The sequence below is a fragment of the Mus caroli genome, unplaced genomic scaffold (genome assembly GCF_978045245.1).
Source record: "Mus caroli unplaced genomic scaffold, Mus_caroli_1 scaffold_1, whole genome shotgun sequence".
In the NCBI taxonomy this organism is placed as follows: Eukaryota; Metazoa; Chordata; class Mammalia; order Rodentia; family Muridae; genus Mus; species Mus caroli.
Genome location: NW_028227256.1, coordinates 41,649,224 through 41,676,021, shown reverse-complemented (window position 1 = coordinate 41,676,021; position 26,798 = coordinate 41,649,224). Strand labels below are relative to the sequence as shown.

The 26,798-nt window shown below is 39.5% G+C and overlaps 1 protein-coding gene and 1 pseudogene across 2 annotated transcripts in view; both read right to left on the bottom strand.

The window, feature by feature from the left end:
* The window catches only part of Gulp1 (GULP PTB domain containing engulfment adaptor 1), a 272,673-nt gene that overhangs the window by 179,341 nt on the left and 66,534 nt on the right, over positions 1-26,798 (bottom strand). The window lies entirely within an intron of this gene.
* Positions 842-11,528, bottom strand: LOC110295045 (non-selective voltage-gated ion channel VDAC1-like; annotated as a pseudogene).

Below are 26,798 nucleotides of genomic sequence, written 5' to 3'. Positions count from 1 at the left end.
CTGCGACATCCATTTCTCTCCTCTCTCCTAACTAGGCAAGTTCTGCCCAGATAACTGCCAGCTTCATTGGAGCTCCCTTATACCTGAGATTTTACATTTTTCTTAATGATTTCAAGGAAAGCTTTCTCCTTACCTTAGGTTTGACAATTTGAATGTGTCTTATTTAGGTCTTTTTGAATTTAATCCAGTTGAAAAGCTCTGGTATTATCATACTAGGACATTTATATCTTTCAGAAAATATGGAAAATATGTAGTTATTTTTAATAACTTTTAGGAATCTTTGTCATTCTCTTTTCAATTGCCAATTTCCATAATAAAGGTTTATTCTTTTGATGGTATCATGTGAGACCTAATATATTGTTCATTCATTTCATTCTATTTTTTTTCAGTATTTTATTCAAGTTTTATTTTAAGTTATGCTAATTACAGCATTTGAACGGCAGGGGCTAATTCCATACAAATGGAAGACTATAATGTACCATTGAACTGCTAAAAATTAGTGGTGAGGCTACAAGAGGAGTCAGTTTAGATCCCTAGTGTTGTCATAGTGTGACAATCACCTGCCCACCTCAGAGTCGGAGAAAGAGAAGCTATTCCATACTCTGGTGCAATTAAAAGAAAAAAAGGGGGGGGATTAAAAAAGAAAATAGAAGAAAGAAAGAAGACCACACAATACAAGGAAGAATTAAGTCCTGAATGACTGGCTCCATCATGCCCACCCTCTCCACCCTAAAATGGCGCTCGCACACACACACACACAAAGCTAACCACACCCTAAAGACTACTTTTGGTGTAAAACAGGTAACTGATGGGCTAAGATGGGAACAGGGCATGATGGGAACAGGGTGTGATGATCTGTCTAAAAACATCCCTTTCACGCAGACGTGTACATGCTTCTGAGCAGATAGGATCAGGACACCAGGGTTTGTTGCTCAGGAAGTCACAATTCCATCTGGGGACTGGATACAGATTTACAAAGGGTCCACAGGTTCCCAGATTCCACTTGCAGCCTGGCATCTCTATAGAGGCTCCTCCCCAACCCACGCCTACAGCTAAAAAGGACCCTTTCTGGAATGGGGTTTCTGCAGTACCTCTGAAATGGTAAACACCTTAAAGCCGAGTCATTCTTAGCCTGGAGGTCTAACGTGGTATTTATCAACTCTCTCATCCCCAACATACAACATGAATAGGTACACTAAATTCATTTATGCTTGAAATTGCAGTCCTAAACCAAGCTCGTGTCCGCCTGTATTGACGTTCTTGCCATCCAGCAGAGCTGACAGCGTCAGATTGATACCTGGTTTTGGGGTTTGAATGTATCCTAAGGCTGAAGTTGTTCACTTTGGTCAAAAAGCAGGCATCAGGGTCGACCTGATACTTGGCTGCTATTCCAAAGGGAGTGTTACTGTTTCCTTCAGTTCAGGCGAGATTGACAGCAGTCTCAAAATTCTTGTTCACCTTCTGATAAATGGAGCCACCAAACTCGTTCACATTAGTACAAAGCTGGAATTCATCCATCTTCTAGCCAACTGCAAAGTTGCTCTGGGTCACTTGGAACTTCGAGGTCTCAGAATTCATCTGGTAGCCAACCAGCCAACCCTCATAGCCAAACACCAGAGCACCCCGGATGGAGTCCAACGATGTCAGAGTCCACATCACAGCCCAGGTTGATAAGCTCCCTCTTGTATCAGTCTTGATATTAGCATCTTTTTCCCCAGTGTTAGGCAAGAAAGATGAATCAAAGGTCAGCTTCAGTCCACAAGCAAGGTGGTCTTCCACGGTGATCTCAGAGTTCAGGGTGTTGTCTGTGTGCCACTTCTCTGTAAATGTTAGTCCATACTTGGTCCATCATTTGTACTTGGCTTCCAGACTCCATTTCACTTTGGCGGTCTCCATGTTGGCAGAGACTGAGCTGGTAAATTCCAATCCATTCTCGAACTTCATTTTCAAATCAAGTTTTATTAAACCAAAGCCTTTGGTGAAGACATCCCTGGTGGACTTGCCAAGATCAGCGCGGGACGCACAGCCTTGTTCTGTGTTGGTGACTGCAGGAGCAACTGCAGCAATGACAAGGGGTGCAGTGAGGACACTAGGAATGCAGTGAACCAGACATTCTTCTATTTTTCAATCTTTGTATGTTTTCTAATGATCTCTGACTGATGTCACAGATTTTTTTCTGCTTTATAGTCCCATGGCTGACATTCTTCATTCTACTTTCTACTTCACTAGTTTTATTTTCAGATCTAGAACCACAGTTTGATTTCCTCTGTTGATCTCCTCCCTCCAGTAATGCATTGCTTTTCTAATTTCACAGAATTATTTTATTATATGTTCTTATTGAAATCTCGCGGATCTTTTGTAAAACAGTCAATCTGAATTTTTTTTTTGCCATGTATTTCAGAAATACACATTTGTTAAGGCCAGGCTTCTGGTACCTTCTTTTGGTTATTTGTTGATCTTATTTTTTGTTTTTCTTGCTTGTTCATGGGTTTTCCAGCCTTTGTACAACAAAAAGATGTAATCCATTATCTACAGATTGGCTTGGTCTGGGAAAGTCTTTGTATCAATCAAGCCATCTAGAAATCCTGAGGAGGTTGTCTGATATTGACCATTATCTCTGTCTGTGGGAATCCATTCTGATATATTTGTCAATTGAGTCAGTAGGGAAAAGCCTGGATTCTGGGTCCATAAGAAAGGAGCCTGGAGTCTTAGTCTGTGAAGACAAATGAAGACAAAATCTAATATACAAGACCTTGAGTAACCTAGAATGTGGTGAACTGAGGACCAGCCTGTAGCTTGGACTAGAAAGGGCCAGACACAGCAAATCTGTGTTGTTGTGGCTCATTTTAGGTGCTCAAATTAAACTGTGTTTTCATGTTACAGAAGTAGTATATGCTCGCTGGACACACAAGCTTTAAAACCAAGTTGTTGTTGTTGTTGTTCTTGTTGTTGTTGCTGTTGTTTTAAGTCAATTAAAACTACGTAGAAACAGGTAGGGAAATATTAAAGTGTGTGTTCATCCATCACCTACTACTTTGTGAAGCCAGAAACACAGTGCTCAGGTGCTGCTGCAGACCCAGCTGCAGATCCACTTCACTTGTCATTTTGCTCTGGCTATTTCCTGTGTCAGTGAACATTATTCAGATCGTTGTGTTTAAATTCTGTGCCATAGTCTGTTCCTAGGTATAGTTATAAAGGCTTTCTAAATATCTTCAAATTCATCTACAATTCATATGCTAAGATGACCTTACCTGGACTTCATTGAAAGGCAGAAGGCAGCACCTGAGCCATCCTATGACTCCTGATATCTTTTTGCCTTTAATTCAGAAAGTGTCAGTTCCACTGACTATTCCTTATTCCCACCAGCATCTCCTTTCCTAAACCGTCACTATTATTTCACACTTGAACTACCATACCATGTCCCTACCAGGTTTTCTTTTTCAAGCACTGCTTAAAGTACTCAATTACGCCCAATGTGCTTATTGTACAACATGAGTCTGCTCATGTCATTCCCTGGCTTTGCTTCTTCTGGTGGCAATTCCATATCTTCATAGTAATGTCTCATTCTTTTTTTTTTTATTTCTTTGATTTTTAATATTTTTATTACATATTTTCCTCAATTACATTTCCAATGCTATCCCAAAAGTCCCCCATAGCGCCCCCCCACTTCCCTACCCACCCATTCCCATTCTTTTGGCCCTGGCATTCCCCTATATTGGGGCATATAAAGTTTGCAAGTCCAATGGGCCTCTCTTTCCAGTGATGGCCGACTAGGCCATCTTTCGATACATATGCAGCTAGAGACAAGAGCTCCGGGGTTCTGGTTAGTACATCATGTTGTTCCAACAATAGGGTTGCAGATCCCTTTAGCTCCTTGGGTACTTTCTCTAGCTTCTCCATTGGGAGCCCTGTGATACATCCAATAGCTGACTGTGAACATCCACTCCTGTGTTTGCTAGGCCCCAGCATCGTCTCACAAGAGACAGCTATATTTGGGTCCTTTCAGCAAAATCTTGCTAGTGTATGCAATGGTGTCAGCGTTTAGAAGCTGATTATGGGATGGATCCCTGGATACGGCAGTCTCTAAATGGTCCAGCCTTTCATCACAGTTACGAACTTTGTCTCTGTAACTCCTTCCCTGGGTGATTTGTTCCCAATTCTAAGAAGGTGCACAGTGTCCACACTTTGGTCTTCATTCTTCTTGAGTTTCAAGAAGAATGCGTTTATCAAATTGTATCTTATATCTTGGGTATCCTAAGTTTTGGGCTAATATCCACTTATCAGTGAATACATATTGTGTGAGTTCTTTTGTGATTGTGTTACTTCACTCAAGATGATGCCCTCCAGGTCCATCCATTTGGCTAGGAATTTCATAAATTCATTCTTTTTAATAGCTGAGTAGTACTCCATTGTGTAAATGTACCATAATTTCTGTATCCATTCCTCTGTTGAGGGACATCTGGGTTCTTTCCAGCTTCTGGCTATTATAAATAGGGCTGCTATGAACATAGTGGAGCATGTGTCCTTTTTACCGGTTGGGACATCTTCTGGATATATGCCCAGGAGAGGTATTGCTGGATCCTCTGGTAGTACTATGTCCAATTTTCTGAGGAACCGCCAGACTGATTTCCAGAGTGGTTGTACAAGCTTGCAATCCCACCAATAATGGAGGAGTGTTCCTCTTTCTCCACATCCTCGCCAGCATCTGCTGTCACCTGAATTTTTGATCTTAGCCATTCTGACTGGTGTGAGGTGGAATCTCAGGGTTGTTTTGATTTGCATTTCCCTGATGATTAAGGATGTTGAACATTTTTTCAGGTGTTTCTCTGCCATTCGGTATTCCTCAGGTGAGAATTCTTTGTTCAGTTCTGAGCCCCATTTTTAATGGGGTTATTTGACTTTCTGGAGTCCACCTTCTTGAGTTCTTTATATATATTGGATATTAGTCCCTTATCTGATTTAGGATAGGTGAAGATCCTTTCCCAATCTGTTGGTGGTTTTTTTGTCTTATTGATGGTGTCTTTAGCCTTGCAGAAGCTTTGTAGTTTCATGAGGTCCCACTTGTCAATTCTCGATCTTACAGCACAAGCCATTACTGTTCTATTCAGGAATTTTTCCCCTGTGCCCATATCTTCAAGGCTTTTCCCCACTTTCTCCTCTATAAGTTTCAGTGTCTCTGGTTTTATGTGAAGTTCCTTGATCCACTTAGACTTGACCTTAGTACAAGGAGATAGGAATGGATCGATTCGCATTCTTCTACATGTTAACAACCAGTTGTGCCAGCACCATTTGTTGAAAATGCTGTCTTTCTTCCACTGGATGTTTTTAGCTCCCTTGTCGAAGATCAAGTGACCATAGGTGTGTGGGTTCATTTCTGGGTCTTCAATTCTATTCCATTGGTCTATTTGTCTGTCACTATACCAGTACCATGCAGTTTTTATCACAATTGCTCTGTAGTAGAGCTTTAGGTCCGGCATGGTGATTCCACCAGAGGTTCTTTTATCCTTGAGAAGAGTTTTTGCTATCCTAGGTTTTTTGTTATTCCAGATGAATTTGCAGATTGCACTTTCTAATTCGTTGAAGAATTGATTTGGAATTTTGATGGGGATTGCATTGAATCTGTAGATTGCTTTTGGCAAGATAGCCATTTTTACAATGTTGATCCTGCCAATCCATGAGCATGGGAGATCTTTCCATCTTCTGAGATCTTCTAGAATTTCTTTCTTCAGAGACTTGAAGTTTTTATCATACAGATCTTTCACTTCCTTAGTTAGAGTCACGCCAAGATATTTTATATTATTTGTGACTATTGAGAAGGGTGTTGTTTCCCTAATTTCTTTCTCAGCCTGTTTATTCTTTGTGTAGAGAAAGGCCATTGATTTGTTTGAGTTAATTTTATATCCAGCTACTTCACCGAAGCTGTTTATCAGGCTTAGGAGTTCTCTGGTGGAATTTTTAGGGTCACTTATATATACTATCATATCATCTGCAAAGTGATATTTTGACTTCATCTTTTCCAATTTGTATCCCTTTGATCTCCTTTTGTTGTCGAATTGCTCTGGCTAGGACTTCAAGTACAATGTTGAATAGGTATGGAGAAAGTGGACAGCCTTGTCTAGTCCCTGATTTTAGAGGGATTGCTTCAAGCTTCTCACCATTTACTTTGATGTTGGCTACTGGTTTGCTGTAGATTGCTTTTATCATGTTTAGGTATGGGCCTTGAATTCCTGATCTTTCCAAGACTTTTATCATGAATGGGTGTTGGATCTTGTCAAATGCTTTTTCCGCATCTAACGAGATGACCATGTGGTTTTTGTCTTTGAGTTTGTTTATATACTGGATTACGTTGATGGATTTCCGTATATTGAACCATCCCTGCATCCCTGGGATGAAACCTACTTGGTCAGAATGGATGATTGTTTTGATGTGTTCTTGGATTCGGTTAGCAAGAACTTTATTGAGGATTTTTGCATCAATATTCATAAGGGATATTGGTCTGAAGTTTTCTATCTTTGTTGGGTCTTTTTGTGGTTTAGGTATCAGAGTAATTGTGGCTTCATAGAATGAGTTGGGTAGAGTACCTTCTGTTTCTATTTTGTGGAATAGTTTGTGAAGAACTGGGATTAGATCTTCTTTGAAGGTCTGATAGAACTCTGCACTAAACCCATCTGGTCCTGGGCTTTTTTTAGTTGGGAGACTATTAATGACTGCTTCTATTTCTTTGGGGGATATAGGGCTGTTTAGATCATTAACCTGATCTTGATTCAACTTTGGTACCTGGTATCTGTCTAGGAACTTCTCCATTTCATCCAGGTTCTCCAGTTTTGTTGAGTATAGCCTTTGGTAGAAGGATCTGATGGTGTTTTGGATGTCTTCAGGATCTGTTGTTATGTCTCCTTTTTCATTTCTGATTTTGTTAATTAGGATGCTTTCCCTGTGTCCTTTAATGATTCTGGCTAAGGGTTTATCTATCTTGTTGATTTTCTCAAAGAACCAGCTCCTTGATTGGTTGATTCTTTGAATAGTTTTTCTTGTTTCCACTTGGTTGATTTCACCCCTGAGTTTGATTATTTCCTGCCGTCTACTCCTCTTGGGTGAATTTGCTTCCTTTTGTTCTAGTGCTTTTAGGTGTGTTGTCAAGCTGCTAATGTGTGCTCTCTCTAGTTTCCTTTTGGAGGCACTCAGAGCTATGAGTTTTCCTCTTAGAAATGCTTTCATTGCGTCCCATAAGTTTGGGTATGTTGTGGCTTCATTTTCATTGAATTCTAAAAAGTCCTTAATTTCTTTCTTTATTCCTTCCTTGACCAAGGTATCATTGAGAAGAGTGTAGTTCAGTTTCCACGTGAAGGTTGGCTTTCTATTATTTATTTTGTTATTGAAGATCAGCCTTAGTCCATGGTGATCTGATAGGATGCATGGGACAATTTCAATATTTTTGTATCTGTTGAGGCCTGCTTTGTGACCAATTATGTGGTCAATTTTGGAGAAGGTACCATGAGGTGCTGAGAAGAAGGTATATCCTTTTGTTTTAGGATAGAATGTTCTGTAGATATCTGCCAGATCCATTTGATTCATAATTTCTCTTAGTTTCACTGTGTCCCTGTTTAGTTTCTGTTTCCATGATCTGTCCATTGGTGAAAGTGGTGTGTTGAAGTCTCCCACTATTATTGTATGAGGTGCAATGTGTGCTTTGAGTTTTACTAAAGTTTCTTTAATGAATGTGGCTGCCTTTGTATTTGGAGCATAGATATTCAGGATTGATAGTTCCTCTTGGAGGATTTTACCTTTGATGAGTATGAAGTGTCCCTCCCTGACTTTTTTAATGACTTTGGGTTGGAAGTCAATCTTATCAGATATTAGAATGGCTACTCCAGCTTGTTTCTTCATGCCATTTGCTTGGAAAATTGTTTTCCAGCCTTTCATTCTGAGGTAGTGTCTATCCTTTTCTCTGAGATGAGTTTCCTGTAAGCAGCAAAATGTTGGGTCTTGTTTGTGTAGCCAGTTTGTTAGTCTATGTCTTTTTATCGGGGAGTTGAGTCCATTGATATTAAGAGATATTAAGGAAAAGTAATTGTTGTTTCCTGTTATTTTTGTTGTTAAAGTTGGCATTTTGTTCTTGTGGCTGTCTTCTTTTAGGTTTGTTGAGGGATTACCTTCTTGTTGTTTCTAGGGCGTGGTTCCTGTCCTTGTATTGGTTTTTTTCTGTTATTATCCTTTGAAGGGCTGGATTCGTGGAGAGATAATGTGTGAATTTGGTTTTGTCGTGGAATACTTTGGTTTCTCCATCTATGTTAATTGAGAGTTTGGCTGGGTATAGTAGCCTGGGCTGGAATTTGTGTTCTTTTAGTGTCTGTATAACATCCGTCCAGGATCTTCTGGCTTTCATAGTCTCTGGTGAAAAATCTGGTGTAATTCTGATAGGCTTGCCTTTATATGTTACTTGGCCTTTTTCTCTTACTGCTTTTAGTATTCTATCTTTATTTAGAGCATTTGTTGTTCTGATTATAATGTGTCGGGAGGTATTTCTTTTCTGGTCCAGTCTATTTGGAGTTCTGTAGGCTTCTTGTATGTTCATGGGCATCTCTTTCTTTAGATTTGGGAAGTTTTCTTCTATAATTTTGTTGAAGATGTTTGCTGGTCCTTTGAGTTGAAAATCTTCATTCTCATCCACTCCTATTATCCGTAGGTTTGGTCTTCTCATTGTGTCCTGTATTTCTTGGATGTTTTGAGTTAGGATCTTTTTGCATTTTACATTTTCCTTGATTGTTGTGCCGATGTTCTCTATGGAATCTTCTGCACCTGAGATTCTCTCTTCCATCTCTTGTATTCTGTTGCTGATGCTCGTATCTATGGTTCCAGATTTCTTTCCTAGGGTTTCTATCTCCAGTGTTGCCTCATTTTGGGTTTTCTTTATTGTGTCTACTTCCCTTTTTAGGTCTAGTATGGTTTTGTTCATTTCCATCATCTGTTTGGATGTGTTTTCCTGTTTTTCTGTAAGGACTTCTACCTGTTTGATTATGTTATCCTGTTTTTCTTTAAGGATTTGTAACTCTTTAGCAGTGTTCTCCTGCAATTCTTTAAGGGATTTTTGTGCTTCCTCTTTATTGTCTTCTGCCTGTTTAGCAGTGTTCTCCTGCATTTCTTTAAGTGTGTTATTAAAGTCCTTCTTGAAGTCCTCTATCATCATCAGGAGATATGCTTTTAAATCCGTGTCTAGCTTTTCCGGTGTGTTGGGGTGCCCTGGACTGGGCGAAGTGGGGGTGCTGGGTTCTGATGATGGTGAGTGGTCTTGGTTTCTGTTAGTAAGATTATTACGTTTACCTTTCCCCATCTGGTAATCTCTGGGGTTAGTTGTTATCGTTGTCACTGTTTAAAGATTGGAGCAGAAGCTGTGTTCCACTCACCAGCAGTCCCAAAATCCTGCGGCGGGGGTCGTGGGTAGCTGGCGGGTGTCAGGCAACCCTGCTCTCCTGCTACCCCGGCGCTGATCCGGCCGGATGAGGCCTGTGGCCCTACTCAGGCCGGTTTCTGCTTCCCTAACTAATGCAGTCTCAGGTCCGGAGCACTTGGATTGGAGCAGAAGCTGTGCTCCACTCACCAGAAGTCTTAAGATCCTGTGGCGGGTGTTGTGGGTAGCTGGCGAGTGTCAGCGGACCCTGCGCCCCAGCTGCCCTGGTGCTTTTCTGACCGGAAGAGGGTTGTGGCCCTATGTAGGCCGGATTTCTCTCTCCCCAACCAGAGCAGTCTCAGGTCCCGCGTGATTCGTAATGTCTCATTCTTTAAAACATTTTCTTAATGAAGACCAAAATGTGGACACTGTGCCCCTTCTTAGAATTGGGAACAAAACACCCAGGGAAGGAGTTACAGAGACAAAGTTCGGAGCTGTGATGAAAGGATGGACCATCTAGAGACTGCCGTATCCAGGGATCCATCCCATAATCAGCTTCTAAATGCTGACACCATTGCATACACTAGCAAGATTTTGCTGAAAGGACCCAAAGATAGCTGTCTCTTGTGAGACTATGCAGGGGCCTAGCAAACACAGGAGTGGATGCTCACAGTCAGCTATTGGATGGATCACAGGGCTCCCAATGGAGAAGCTAGAGAAAGTACCCAAGGAGCTAAAGGGATCTGCAACCCTATAGTTGGAACAACATGATGAACTAACCAGTACCCCGGAGCTCTTGTCTCTAGCTGCATATGTATCGAAAGATGGCCTAGTCGGCCATCACTGGAAAGAGAGGCCCATTGGACTTGCAAACTTTATATGCCCCAATATAGGGGAATGCCAGGGCCAAAAGAATGGGAATGGGAGGGTAGGGAAGTGGGGGGCGGTATGGGGGACTTTTGGGATAGCATTGGAAATGTAATTGAGGAAAATATGTAATAAAAAAAAACCAGTGGAAAAAAAAACAAACAAAAAAAAAACAAAACATTTTCTTACCATCTGTCTCATAATCTCTCTTTTTCCAACCTTATGCAGACTATGCTTTGAACACCAAATTTACTGTCTACTCTTCTTTAGATTCTATGTGCCCTCAAAGATGTGCAGATATTACCAGCTCAGGATCATGAAATAAGAGCCACTGTGAATTTAGGACTTATGTATTTTCAGAAAGAAAAGAAGAAATAGATATGAGGGAAGAAGGCCAAGCAGAGACTAGGATCTATAGAACTTTGATTTTGGAGTCTTGCCTCCATCACCCTAAGCAAACTAATTTTCATTCTCTTAAGGTACCTACTCTGTTGTTCTTTGTAATAGTAGCCTTATGTAACTAAGAGGCACCCATTTCCAGGATTCTTATGTTGGTAATTGCTTACCAGTCTTTTCCTCTGTGCCAAAAATGCCGATTGTCTAAGGATAAGAAAGTTAATGTGTGTGTGTGTGTGTGTGTGTGTGTGTTTTGTACATGAAAGAAAGAAAACACTAATATCTTGTTACTTTCTAAAACCTCAGCAGCATTATCATTGAATTTGTGTTCATTTAACTGGTAAAACTATTGTTTGAGATTTTATTGCCATTATAATTCAAGGTCTTCAGATATCACTTCTAAGGAAAAGTTGTAGCTAGATCTCATGTTTCATACAGAGCCCACACTCCCTGTGCTGACTTCACAACTGGTAAGATCCTTTGGGAACCTACCCTCTTTGTCATATCTGCAGGCCTTGGGGAACTATTAATCAAATATCTAGCACTGACACATCATTTGTGACCAAGGAAGCACTGAAGTGCATGATTATTTTGGTTTTCCTTCATGGCCATACCATTCAGCACTCACCCCCTGTACTTCAGATCTCTGAAACAACTGGGCTCCAATCATCTGTTTTGAGAATTGTTTCATCTGATCACCCTCCAGTCCTCTTAGCAAACTCATATCTTTTCAACAAAATGGTATTTTTGTTTAAATACAAAGAACTAATTTCTGCAACTTGCAGTCTAACAGTAGTTGTACTGTTCAAATGTAGACGTAACTAGTACATATCTTAGACTGTTTATACAAGAGTATCATCAAAGGATGAAGGAAGAAGGCACATGAGGTAGGTAGACCATGAGTCCACGTCCATGAAGGCCCACCTGTTGGAGTAAGAGCTGCCCCCATGCAACATGGCAAGTAATATCTTGGGATTATTGACAGAGACAACAGCATTCTGGGTTGATATCTTCCCAGGTCTTAGGCTTATAAATGTAAAGGTTTGGTGTCTTTTATTTGGAAACTGAATGATCAAAGGTGGGGTAGAAACCCCTAAATAACATATACTGAACAATATACCACCTGTGTAATTGTTTCATTTTTTTCTTTGTTTATGTAACTTTTGCTAAAGGAAACTGGACATAAGCTGTGCCTAGATTCTTGTACTATAGACATGGAGATGTTATATAGTCACGGTTTGAGATGCTAAGAAGTTTTAGATAGATTTATTGTACAGAAAATGCATACCAAAAATGACTTAAAGATGACCTAAGCACCATTTACAAGAAAACCACTTTACCCTTTTTAAGAGAAGCAGCATTAGAACTTAGCCAGGGGTTTCAACTTGACACATATCTACAGATGCCCCCAAGATATAAAACCTAGGTCAAATCAGTTTGGGGGAAGCAGTATCACTACTTCTTATGACGTACAAAGCATCTAAATGATGACCATAAAAGGTTCTGGACCATTAGTAAAAAAACAAAACAAAACAAAAAACAAGAGTTTGAACAGGGATGGTACATGAATGGTTTGGAGGGAGGAAAGGGAAGAGTAAAATGGTCCATTTGGATGAGACTTCAGTGTTGACTGAGCACACATCACAGTGCTTGTCAGCACTATGCTATGAAACTAGGTTTTTTTTTTATGCAACAGTGACAGGAATAAAATAAAACACTGAGTTTTTGCAGTCTAATGTGTGTTTTAGGAAAACGATAGAGCCTCTGTAGTTCTGAAGAGTCAGGAAAGAGGGTGAAACAAGATGAGTGCTTGATAGAAATCTACATGTATCTGCCAGATGATAATTTCAAATAGAAACGGCACAGGACATTTATGATTTAAGATACAAAATGGGAAAAGTACTTGGAATTTAAGCAGAGACTGAATAGATGAAAACAAGTCGTCCTGGAACTTTCTTTTTTTTTTTTTTTTTTTTATGGTTTTTCGAGGCAGGGTTTCTCTGTATAGCCCTGGCTGTCCTAGAACTCACTTTGTAGACCAGGCTGGCCTCAAACTCAGAAATCCACCTGCCTCTGACTCCCAAGTGCTGGGATTAAAGGTGTTTGCCACCACCGACCAACTGTCCTGGAGCTTTCTATTCTCAGAGGCAGTAGGCAGGACCAAGAGTCCAAATCTCTGCTATTTGAGAGGGATGCCTCAGCTCCTAGTATGCTAACAGAAAGGTAACAGGGAGCAAAGATGACAAACATTTTCCAAACACATAAAGTGCAAACTTACTGGTTAAAATCAAATTCAATCTAGATCTTTCACTTATAGTGGACAGTGAACTTTCAGTGGTTCTCTGGAACTGTCACTGAAAGGGCTTTTTCCTAATCAGAAGAAATATGACCATTCTCAAGTCATCCAAGTCTGCTGGCACCACGGACCATCATTTCTTATGAGGTTCAGTCTATCTTTTTGAAGAATAAATAGTTTATTTGAAAATCTTTGCTCTTTCAAAGATTAAACACTTTCCAAACTCTGATCTTTCAATTATTAAGAGCCTTTTATAGCAAACACAATCTAGATTAAAATTGTGACAATTGGATTGCATTAAAAACTTACATTTTGAGCTAATAAATAACAGACAGCAAAATATACTCATTGCCAGGTAAGGGAACATTTTAAATAGGAACTCAAAGATTAAAAATTAATCTTAAATCATACAAATAATTTAGTCCCACAATATTTGAAGTGTATGTGTGTATATTACAGTATAAACAGTATATAGCAGAAAAATTGAAGATATAGAAAGTTATTTGTTGATTTTTGTCTTTTGCTATGAATTGTAATGAATTGTAAATACTGGCCCCCAAGGCCTGGTTATCCTCAGGGACCAGACTGTATACAATCTGCATGTACACAAGTGATGCTATGTATTCTTGTTCCTGAAGTTATCCCTGATTGGTGAATAAAGATGCCTACGGCCTATAGCTGGGCAGAAGAGAGGTAGGCAAAGTTTGAGTTACCAGGCTTTAGAGGGTCAGAGAAGAGACCACAAGAGGAAGGAAAGAAGAGGAGAGAGGAGAGACACCATGGGGTAGGTGAGTTATGAAAACATGGCATGAGAGCTAGACAATTGGAGTTAAGAACAGCCCAGCTAGAGCATAGTAAGCTATAATTCAGGGATATTGGTGAGCTTAAACTACTGATTTCTGAGATCTGGAATTACAGTCAAGCACAGCCAGGCCTGACTTATGCAGTGCTGAAGCTGGAGCTCAGGTCTTCTAATATGCTTCTAAGAGTAGGCTGGAATTATTGTAGTATTGTGACTAAAATGTATGACTAGCTGACTTCGCAAATGTTACAAATGTTATTCTCAAATTCCCTCCTTGTAAGGGCATGCCATAGACTCTTCACCCATACAATTCTGAGAAACAGATGTGATACAAGCTTTTGAAATATCTTAAAATACCGAATGAGGCTTTCTTACAACTTTCCTTTCTTCCACATCCACAAGTTCTGAGATTACAGAGATGAACAAGACAACTTCTTACACAAAACAGAATAAATATTACATTAGCAAATCTTAGAATATGATCAATTTTTCAGAAACACTAGTTGAATTATACTATCAAAGCTGGGGCGAAGTATGCAATTTCACCATAATCTCTGAAAAAATATATAATGTTATTTTAAATTTATTTTGCTTACATAGGAAACTTGACTTACAATAAAAATTTACTTAGAATACTGTTTGTATTTGCATTTTTATTAATGTAATATAACTTTTTAACTATTATTTTTAACCACCAGGCTTTTGGAATTTTTTTTCTAAAAATACAGGCTTGATACAATTACGTAATAGAGTGAACAATTAGAATTTTGTATTTTTGTTTACTATTTCTCTTTTAGTCTTTTCTTTTTCTCCCATGGTAGAAAAAAAACTTTTCTTCAAATAATTATTTTGTAAAAGTAAGTAAATAGGGCCTGAAGATATGGCTTATGTTAAAGAACATTGACTGTGTTTCCTGAGGCCCCAGGTTCAGTTCCCAGAACCCTTTTTGCAGCTCACACCTGGCTGTAACTCCAGTTCTGGGCATCCAATATCCTCAAACAAAGACATATATGCAGGTAAAAAAACAATGAACACAAAAATATATAAAAATAAGCATTGAAAAAAAGAATTAAAAACATAAGTAAATATAAATAGTCTTTTAATAAGTTTTGAAGAAAAGCACCGGGGCAGCTAGGGCGCAGGGTCGGCTGACACTCGCCAGCTACCCACAACACCCGCCACAGGATCTTAAGACTTCTGGTGAGTGGAACACAGCTTCTGCTCCAATCCAATTGCACGCGGGACCTGAGACTGCATTAGTTAGGGAAGCAGAAACCGGCCTGAGTAGGGCCACAGGCCTCATCCGGCCGGATCAGCACAGGGGTAGCTTGAGTGCAGGGTCGCCTGACACCCGCCAGCTACCCACGACCCCCACCACAGGATTTTGAGACTGCTGGTGAGTGGAACACAGCTTCTGCTCCAATCCAATTGCGCGCGGGACCAGAGACTGCATTAGTTAGGGAAGCAGAAAACCGGCCTGAGTAGGACCACAGGCCTCTTCCGGCTGGACCAGCACCGGGGTACCGCCAGCTACCCACGACCACCGCCACAGGATTTTGAGACTGCTGGTGAGTGGAACACAGCTTCTGCTCCAATCTTTAAACAGTGACCCCCACTTCGCCCAGTCCAGGGCACCCCAACACACCGGAAAAGCTAGACACGGATCTAAAAGCATATCTCCTGATGATGGTAGAGGACTTCAAGAAGGACTTTAATAACTCACTTAAAGAATTACAGGAGAACATGGCTAAAGAGTTACAAGTCCTTAAAGAAAAACAGGATAACACAATCAAACAGGTAGAAGTCCTTAAAGAAAAACAGGATAACACAATCAAACAGGTAGAAGTCCTTACAGAAAAACAGGAAAACACATCCAAACAGATGATGGAAATGAACAAAACCATACTAGACCTAAAAAGGGAAGTAGACACAATAAAGAAAACCCAAAATGAGGCAACACTGGAGATAGAAACCCTAGGAAAGAAATCTGGAACCATAGATACGAGCATCAGCAACAGAATACAAGAGATGGAAGAGAGAATCTCAGGTGCAGAAGATTCCATAGAGAACATCGGCACAACAATCAAGGAAAATGTAAAATGCAAAAAGATCCTAATAAGTTTTGAAACAATAAAATTGTTTATCCTGAAATTTTAAAAACTTCACATATAAAGAAAAAAAAAAAACACTGGTCAATGAAGCTTGAAAAGGTGGTCATCCATTGCTTTTTTAAAAGTTTACATAATTTAAATATACTAACTTGCGCACTACATATTTAAGTATAAAAAATTAGAATGATACTTTGGCTTTGATTTATTTCTTCTGAGATCATATTTTTTATTTATTCCCAGAAGGAATATACCTTTCAAGCATGTCTCTCTGATAACCATATTTCCATGGCACTGAAGGGACTGCTGGAGCAAGTCAGTTAACATTCCACTTTCTGGACCCATACTTCCATTCCAACCCTAACTCCACACCTGCTGGCCCATGCTAAGTAAGTGCTTTACATTCTTCAAGGCTTCTGTGATCAGAGTGCTGGGAAACGTTCATTTAATAATGGTGGTGCATGCCTTTAATCCCAGCACTCGGGAGACAGAGGCAGGCAGATTTCTGAGTTCGAGGCCAGCCTGGTCTACAAAGTGAGTTCTAGGACAGCCAGGGCTATACAGAGGAACCCTGTCTCGAAAAACCAAAAAAAAAAAAAAAAAGATTTAAATGTATCTGTTTACAGATTTAACTTTTAACACTCAACTTTTTCTTCAGGTGAACACCATAATGCCAGGTTTATCAGTGAAATGCCACGGTTACACACTTCAGCTGAGACATCTAGGAAAAATAAAGTTTTCCAAAAACATTTCCTGTATTTTGATTCCTTCTTTTCTCCCATCTTTTTCTATCTCACATCCTTTCTTCATGTTAAAAAGGATAAAATCATAATATTTTTAAGAGCTTCATTACGAAATTAAACAAAGCCACAGAACTATTTTAATATACTCTAGGGTTTACTGAAATAGGCACCTAATTAAAAAAATAGACATGATTTAAATGAAGGAAACCAAAACATAGTAGTTAAATTCATTTTTTAAAGATTTATTTTATTTACATAAATATACACTAGAGCTCTCTTCAGACACACCAGAACAGGGCATCAGATGCCCATTACAGATGGTTGTGAGCCACCATGTGGTTGCTGGCAATTGAACTCAGGACTTCTGGAAGAGCAATCAGTGCTCTTAACCCCTGAGTCATCCCTCCAGCCACAGTAGTTGGATTCTTAATGAAAAGGTGGATCTAAAAGTATTCAGTAAATTGGATCACATTTTTAAAAATAATTATGTATTGTTTCTTTACCCATGGAATTTAATTTTATCATGATAATATCCACATGCAAATAATTGTTTAGTGCTATCACAATGGTATTTATAAGTAAATAACAGATTAAAGTTATCAGGATACAATCCAAAACTATATATTATTTTATAGATGAGGAAAAATTCTATAGGTAGATGTACCTCAAGAATTTACATGGTATATTTAAGGTTGCCTCTTTATTAATGCATTTCAGTGTGGATATTTTATAGTCATACTTTCTGATAACACACCATTTTTTAAATTATTTATTTATTTTTTACACTCCACATTTTACCCCTTCCATCCACCCTCCAACTGGCCCAGATCCCATACCTCTTCCCTATGCCTGCCCCTGTCTCCACATGGATGTCCCCAAATCCTGCCCACCTGACCTCTAAACTCCCTGGGGCACCCAGGCTCTTGAGGGTGCATCATCTCTGAATAAATACAGACCTGGCATTCCTCTACTGTATGTGTGTTGGGGGGCTTGTATCATCTGGTATATGCTGTCTGTTTGGTGGTCCAGTGTTTGAGAGATCTCAGGGGTCCAGACTGAGGACTGCCGATTCTCCTACAGGGTAGCCCTTCTCCTCAGCTTCTTTCAGCCTTTCCTAATTTAACAACATGGTTCAGCTGCTTCTGTCCATTAGTTGGGTGCAAGTATCTGCCTCTGACTCTTTCAGCTGCTTGTTGGGTCTTTCAGAGGACAGTCATGCTAGGTCCCTTTTTGTGAGCACTCCACAGCCTCAGTACTAGTGTCAGACCTTGGGACCTCTGCATGAGCTGGACCCCACTTTGGGTCGGTCAGCATTTTAAACTGATATTTTCTGTCTTGGTGTTTTTACATAACATTCATTCTTCATTTAGTTTTGCGTCGTTATTTATTGCATTTTCTTCCTGCCCCCACTACCCCCTCAGCAAAGAAACATTCCAGACATGTCATCAGCCTGGGTGTCCTTCCCAGAAGAGCTACCCTCTTCCTCCTTCCTGACAGCTAGGACCCTAAAAGACGCCCAGGACTGAACAATGACAGCACTGTGATCTGTTCATGATGATTCATTCCTGAATGGAAATGTGGTCTAAATTAAGGACAATAAGATGAGTACATTTTCCTACAACTAGAAAGAGATGATCTCTGTCCACTTGAATTGATAGACTGGAAGGCTGAAACCCCAGAGGCTATTTTGACCCCCAGTTGCATGTCTTGAAATGTATCTGTCTCAGGCATTGTTTTCTTGATGTGGAGAGACATAACAACCAAGGCAACGCTTACAAAAGAAAACGTTTAATTGGAGGCCGGGTTCCTGTTCAGTCTGTTATCGTGGCAGGGAGCATGGCTGAATGCAGCCAGACATGGTGCTGGAGAAGTAACTGAGAACTGCATCCTGATCCGATCAGCAGATCAGTAGGCACAGAGAGAGAGGGGACTCTGGGATTAGAATGGACTTTGAAACCTCTAAGTACCCCCCCCACACACCCCAGACACACTTCTTCCAACAAGGCCATACCTCCTAATCCCTGAATCATTTTAAATAATGCCACCTTCTCCAGAGGTGACTAAGCATATGAGCCTATCAGGGCGTTTCTATTCACACCACCACAGTATCTAACTCAGTGGAAACCAGCTGTGAAAGGAAGTGGCCCTGAGACTAGACTCAGCCATGCTGGAAGTTCTGTTTTAGAACCCTTGGTTATGGTAACAAAAACATAATTGATTTGTCTAACATAGGTTTAATTGGATTTGTCCTAAGCACAACCAAATAACGTGTTACTTACTGAGGACTTGCATAATCATATTTTAGTTACTTTCCTGTTTCTATGATAAAATAACTTAGCCAAAAGGAATATAAGAAAGAAATCATTTATTTTGGTTTATGATCCCAGAAGGCTAGACATGCACACGCATAATGGGGAGAAAGGCCCACTTTTCAGTTGAATGTAAAAAGCTGACATTTTTTAAATACCCTTAAAGGAAGCAGAAGGCAAATAGGATGTGGAACAAGGCTTTGAACGTTCATAGCCCATCCTTAATGATGGACTTCCTCCAACAAGGCATCATCTCCTATCTGTCCCATAACCTCTTCAAACAACACCAATTAGGAACAAAGAGGTTAAATAAATGAGCCTATGGTAGACAAATACTGTTCAAATCAACAAATATACATTGCCTTAAATTAATCTACTGTTATAAACATATTGGGGCTAAATGATTATCTGGTATGTTGAGAAAAATAAATGACTTCTACAAAACTGTTACTCATCTACTCTTAGTTTGCCGAAGATATTTGTTGTTCTTGAGTGCCTGATTTCAAAATACAGAATTTCAAATGGGCTTCAGTCAGATTGAGAAAATTTACACACATTAAACCTTTCGTTTCCTTATGACATAATAGTCTTTCACCAAATTCAGATTGGGAATACTGCACCATTAATTCATTCTTCATTTTTAATGAAGTTTACAGATGAGATCAATTTTTAAACTGGAAAAATAACCTACTTAGGAGACACTTGAGTAATTACATACACTGACTATGCAATGTACAGATAAAATTTTGTATTTTTAAAATTATCTAGTAAATTGGGGTTGGAGAGATGGTTTAGGAGCTAAGAACACTTTCTACTCTTCCAGAGGACATGAGTTCTGTTCCTAGCACCCAAGTCAAGCAGCTCATAATATACTCCTATTCCAAAGAACTTTGATTTAGTAGATTAATTTAAGGTAATATATATGTGTTGGCTTGAACAGAATATGTCTACCATAGACTCATATATGACATTTTCTGGCCTTCACAGGAACCAGAATTCAAAGACAGAAACATCCATACACAAAACATATGCATATTCACATAGAAAAAAATAAACCTTAATATCCAGTAAAAAATCATCTGTGGTGTTTTGATTGAATCAACTGAGGAATACCGAATGGCTGAGAAGCACCTGAAACAATGTTCAACATCCTTAATCATCAGGGAAATGCAAATCAAAACAACCCTGAGATTCCACCTCACACCAGTCAGAATAGCTAAGATCAAAAATTCAGGTGACAGCAAATGCTGGCAAAGATGTGGAGAAAGAGGGACCCTCCTCCATTGTTGGTGGGATTGCAAGCTTGTACAACCACTCTGGAAATGAGTTTGGCAATTCCTCAGAAAATTGGACATAGTACTACCAGACGATCTAGCAATTCCTCTCCTGGGCATATACCCAGATAATATTCCAACTTGTAATAAGAACACATCCTCCACTATGTTCATAGCAGTCTTATTTATAATAGTCAGAAGCTGGAAAGAATCCAGATGTCTCTCAACAGAGGAATGGATACAGAAAATGTGGTACATTTACACAATGGAGTAAATGTACTCAGGATTAAAAACAATGAATTTATGAAATTCTTAGACAATTGGATGGATCTGGAGCATATCATCCTAACTGAGGTAACCTAATCACAAAAGAACACACATGATATGCACTCACTGATAAGTGGATATTAACCCAGAAACTTAGAATATCCAAGATACAATTTGCAAAACACATGAAACTCAAGAAGAAATGTGGATACTTTGCTCCATCTTAGAATGGGAAACAAAATACCCATGGAAGGAGTTACAGAGACAAATTTCAGAGCTGAGAAGGAAGGAAAGACCATCCATCCAGAGACTGCCCCACCCAGGGAATCCATCCCATATACAACCACCAAACTCAGACACTATTGCATATTCCAGCAAGATTTTGCTGACAGGACCCTGACATAGCTATCTCTTGTGAGGCTATGCCAATGCCTGGCAAATACAGAAGTGGATGCTCACAGTCATCTATTGGATGGAACACAGCGCCCCTAATGAAGGAGCTAGAGAAAGTACCCAAGGAACTAAAGGGGTCTGCAACCCTATGGGAGGAACAACAATATGAACTAACCAGTACGCCCTAGAGCTGTGTCTCTACTTGCATATGTAGCAGAAGATGGCCTAGTCGACCATCAATGGGAGGAGAGGCCCTTGGTATTGCAAAGATCATATAGCCTAATACAGGGGGATGCCAGGGCCAGGAAGTGGGAGTTGGTGGGTTGGGGAGCAGGGCGGGGGGAGGAGGGTATAGGGGACTTTGGGGATAGCATTTGAAATGTAAATGAAGAAAATATCTAATAAAAAATGCTCTAAAAAAAAAGAAAGATAAACTTCTTCCCCACACCTGCCCCTCACGCCCGGGCTGGCCCCTGGCAAAATCTCATAAAGAAAATGCCTTCTCCTAAAATATCAAGTATTAAATTAATAAAACATTAATTAAGCTATTCCTTTTTAAAAATATAAACGTCTCTTCCCTTATATTAGTACAAATAAATTACTATCTCAATATGTGTTGTTTGCCACAGTACTTGTTTCTCTAGAATTTTCTGCTTCATTTTGCTCCTCTTTCAATCTCAAACCAAATTAAAACCAAATGCAATAAGCTGTAATGAGTAAATAAGTAGTCATTCCCTCATTCCCTTACCCAGACCCATAATGCATAGCCTAATCTATTAAATGAATATGGAAAATACTTACAGAGCACAAACATTGTATTTATCCAACTGTCAACCTTTCTGTTTCGGCTTCTCACACATTTTCCTCATCATTTCTATGTTGAATAAAACCTTTAAAATATCAGTAACTCTTCTGCTATTCTGTGATTCATGAAGAGAATGTCCTATCTATGACCAAAGAAAGTACACATATTCATTTAAACGTATTCTTCTAATACCCAAAGATATAGTTTAGATAAGGCAGACCTCTTCTTTACTCACAGATATATTAGAAGAATAAAAGCTGTAGAAATGACAACTTATGGGCACTGTTAAATTTCACTTGGCCATCAAATTCATTAAGTAGAAACTTGATTAAAATGACTTAGAATTCTTACCCTGCCTCTCTCCTGGAGGCAGTTTTCAAAGGAGTTCATATATGAACTTTTAAGCTTCTTAATACAAAATAAATGTGAGATCATCAGTCACAAAAGTTGCATTCTGGGAAAAGTCATAGATTTGTGTTGAAAAGGTAAATTGGAAAATGAGATTTCACCTTTCCAACTAGCAACTGGAATGACTGTACTTCAACTCTGAGCTGTGGAAAACAGGAGATTAGGTATTAGTAAGCTTGTCTAATTTCCAGTGTGTGAGTGCTTAAGAGGAGTAAATTCTCAAAGAAGCTTTGCTGATTTTCTACATTTATTAGTTAGGGGCAAAGTAGCAGTATCTGCCAGAGGAAATTACTCCCCTGCAGAACTCATCACTAGAGGAAATCCTGCCAAGCAGCCTTCACACTGTGCTTTGAATGACATCAGTTAAATTCAAGTCAGCACAACATTTTCTTCAAGACCATGAAGACTTCACTTAATATAGCTAATGGGAACATTCTGTGTAGGAGCACATATTTCTTTGTATTTTGCTGTAACCATTACAGGAAAAAAAAGTGAAATGAAAGGAACAGTGGTCTAATCAGTGTCATAGCTTGAAGAAAGTGACCAATGACTCAGCCACTTCTTCCCATGGACCTACGACTTACTGTAAAAGGGGACTGAAGCTGGTTCATCACTTTATCATAATAAGCCTACATCATTAGATTGTTCTTCCCTCATTTCCTCAGCAGTTTGATTCATGCAATAAACATTTATCAAACACCTGTTAAATACTTGTCATTGTATTGTGGTTGGAGAATACAGATCAGGAAATTATCTTCTGATCTAGTGGGAGAGAAATATAATAACCTGTTATCAATAGTTCCAAAATAGAGGTTGAGCTACAAAGACTGCATCTTAATCTGTAAATTTGAGGAAGTGATTACATCTATAAATTACTCACCCATATTAAGATTAATTAATAAAAGTTTCAATTATTGACATATGTTCTTGGCTGAATTGATATTTTATTTTGAAAACAGCTGTATGAATGTTTCACTTACTGATTTTATCCACCAAGAACTTCACAGCCAAGATCTTTCCATCAGAGCAGAGGTCTTTACTTCATTTTAATGGCTAGAAGATTTTGTGACTAGTTTGTGTTCTGAGCTCTTCTGCTTTTTTCTACTCTTATTAAACTTTAAGGTTCATTGGTGGTACTGGGAAAGGAAAGATCCTCTCCAAGTAGATGGGGTATAAGATCATAAGAATGATAATCAACCTATGACTCATTCTTTACCAAATGAATTAATGATGAATTTTATGCTTTGACCTATGAATATCTACCAAGAATACAATAGAAAACCCATGCAATTTGAAATGGCACATTTATACAAGTGGTGTTCAAACTACTTGTATGTTGCCAGCTACACTGTAAGTATGACAAAAACTGACTTTCTGGACTTTCTGTATGACTGAATTAGATATAAATGTTATCTCTTTCTTCATGTCTTATAAATACTAAATATACTTGCCAACACAAAGTAGATATTTTAAAGGATTTTAATGAAGAACGTGATAAACAAATGAGACAAATACTATTAATAGGCCAAAAATCTCAACTTGCCAAAAATAAACAAGCAACAATAAAATACAGAATAATAAAAATATTTGGAAAATAACCTCAAGTCAATATTCTGACTCTACCCTTAACCAAGTCTATCAGTATAATGTCGGAGTACATGCTCAGAAGGGTTTCAGAGAAGTAATTTACCCTCAGGATAAGGACACATTCTGAGATGCAATCTTCATTACTCTTTGAAATCAAAATAGCTTTATGCATTAAAGATATCAACATAGAAATAATTGTCACTTCCTGTAAAGGTTGTGGGGTGGTGGACTATGAGAGGAAGCCTGGCAAGGTCAAAATAAGGCTTGAAGCCCCAAGGACCCTGAGTGGATGGTAGAAGCATCACCTGCTCCTGACACCAGGTCCTGTCTTGTAGCCACAGCCCCACATGGAGAAAAGTGTGGCCATCAGTCATGTAAGGGCAGCACCCCTCCATTTATAGATGAGGCATCCCTAACATGCCGCGCATCAGACCAAGCCAATAGCAAGTACCTGCTGTCAGACCCCAACCCACTCCAAAACGGTATATGTTTTCAAAAAGGAATAAAGATGTATGAGAATCACTCCATCATCTGAGAGCATCTGTCACAAGAGCTGTAACACTGCCTGGGAAGAGAACACTCTCCTGAAGCTTTTGCCACCAGAAGCTCCCCTGTACTCCACTTGCTTGCTAGCCAGCCCTCTGCTGGCTCAACCTGACTCTGCTAGGCACAGTACAACCAATGCAGCATCTCAGAGCAACAGTGGCTACTGAGGGAGAAGCACCAGAGCAGCAGCAGCAGCAGCAACAGCAGCAGCAGCAGAGATGGTGGAGGCATCCTATGAGCATGCCTTAATTGAAGGTACTACATATATTCCTACATTTGCCTACCATAGGTCAAAACATGCGCGCACACACACACACACACACACACACACACATACACATACCACACACACACACACACACACACAGGGGGGCGGGGAGACCTGTATGCATGCACATATGCACACACTGGGCACATTATCTGCCTTGAGAAACCTGCCTTTCCTAAATACTCAGTAGTGACTATCCTGCACTCATCACTCTACTAAATATCATCTTCTGAGACATGCTGCATCTGGCCTAAGACCAGGTCATCTAAGAAACTACTCAATCAACAGCAAATGGCATGGATTAAGAATGAGTTCTGTTCAGTTTGTTTATCTGGAAAAATAGGAAGAGAGAGAGAGAGAGAGAAACAGAGAGAGAGACAGAGAGACAGAGAGAGAGATACAGAGAGACAGAGAGACAGAGAGACAGAGACAGAGAAGGAAAAGGAAGAAGAGGAGGAAGAGGAGGAGGAGGAAGAGATGGAGGAGGAGGAGGGTTTGAAATTAGAAAAAGGAATAGAATTCCTGAAGAATACTAAGTGTGGATGAACAGAAATTGATTAAATAAATAGATAAATAAATAAATAAATAGATAGATAAGTAAATAAATAAATAGATAGATAAAAATAAATAAATAAATAAGAGAGAGAGAGAAACAGTCCACAGTGTGGAAAGTTGCTACCAGCAGGAAAAGTACAGGGTTTCCATGTTAAAGAATCAACTCTGTCATTACAGAGCAGAGAGGAACCCTGATCAGATAACTCTTATTTTCTCCTCTTATCTGCATATCAGTCTTGCTTGAGGATCCCTTATACTGCACATGGCTGAAATTTCTTTGTTAGCCCTAAACTTTCCGGAGGTAGTAACCTATGGGAGACACTTGTTTTTTTGGAGCCAAAACAACCTGAAACTATCCCTGCTGAACAACCTCTTCAATAGGCATCGAGACACGAAACTTCATTATCAACCACACAGGGAAAATAATTTATATGACTCTATCCAATTAACACTTTTTTCACAGAATTATAATACTCTAATAAAAGCTGGGCACATAAGTTTGTTATGTGTTTCCTCATTTAAAATAGCACTGTCTCTCCAAATAAAAGCACATGCTTTAGCTGTAAATATCTGCTTTTCTTCAGCTAATCAAAAAGCAAAACATCAGCATACTTACGCTAGGAACTTTTGTTGGGGGTTGTTCTGGTGCTGCTGTGTATTCAAACACTAAATACTAGACCCCATCTGGTTGTCCTCTAGATAAGCACATTCCCACATACACCATATGATGTTGTATAAACTTTGCTTGCTAGTCTTCTTTGATTAGTTAAATAAGGTGGCTGATAGCCAATTACTAAGGACAATAGAGGTAGGTGAGGCTTTGCATACTGGACTGGGGTCCCAGGTGGGGACCATGAGTCCAGGAGAAGAGGAGAATGGAAAAGAAGGAGAAAGAAGATGGAGAGAGCAGGAGGTCTCCATTAGATGATCTGAGGCTTGAAAAGTTCCCCTGAGAACAGACTCATAGAGCAGAAATAATCCAGGCAAGACCCAAACAGCAAGTAACCTGGGGAGTGAAGTTGAGAAATAGCTAGTCTACCATAAGAAAAATAGTTTAGGCATAATTGCCCAGTTATTGCGCTAAAGCTGATTAAATAAATCAATAGGACTATGTCTCGATTATTGGACAAGTCAAGTCATATTAAGAAATAATACAGTTTTTAAAAATTATATAATAACAAAAATTTTTCTTTACAAGAACAATAAAGCAAATACAATATGTCTTTGGGTTCTAAATTTTGTTGTTGTTCTTAAAACATTTCAATTTTTAAGAAAGAAAGAAAGAAAGAAAGAAAGAAAGAAAGAAAGAAAGAGAGAGGGAGAGAGAGAAAGAGAGAGAGGGAGGGAGGGAGAGAGAGAAGGAAAGCAAGCAAGTGAGCTGGGGGAGGGGGATGGACTAATGGACAGAGGGAGAGATGGAGGGAGGAGGGAGGGAGAAATGAAGGAAGGAAACACGATAGAAATCTGGGAGAGCATTCATGTAACATTCATAAAATGTGTGCCCAATTGACAGCAGTTCAGAAATTTAGAGAAGGCAGGGATGTGGCACTGAGGCTTGCAGGGCTGCCTACAGAGAACCCCAGTGCTTATTTTTCAGGCATTACAGTTTGGTCTTCTTCCACAAGTCTTGCTGCCTCTGTACTTTGGGAAGAAGAACAGGCAGGCTTTTTCATTCCTTGCTCAGTCACTCTTACAGTCAGAAGCTAGTCCTGACAGGTAAGCCAAAATACAGGTGAACCCATTCCTCCCTGAGGTCAAATACCCTATGTTAAGGGGATAAGAGGCA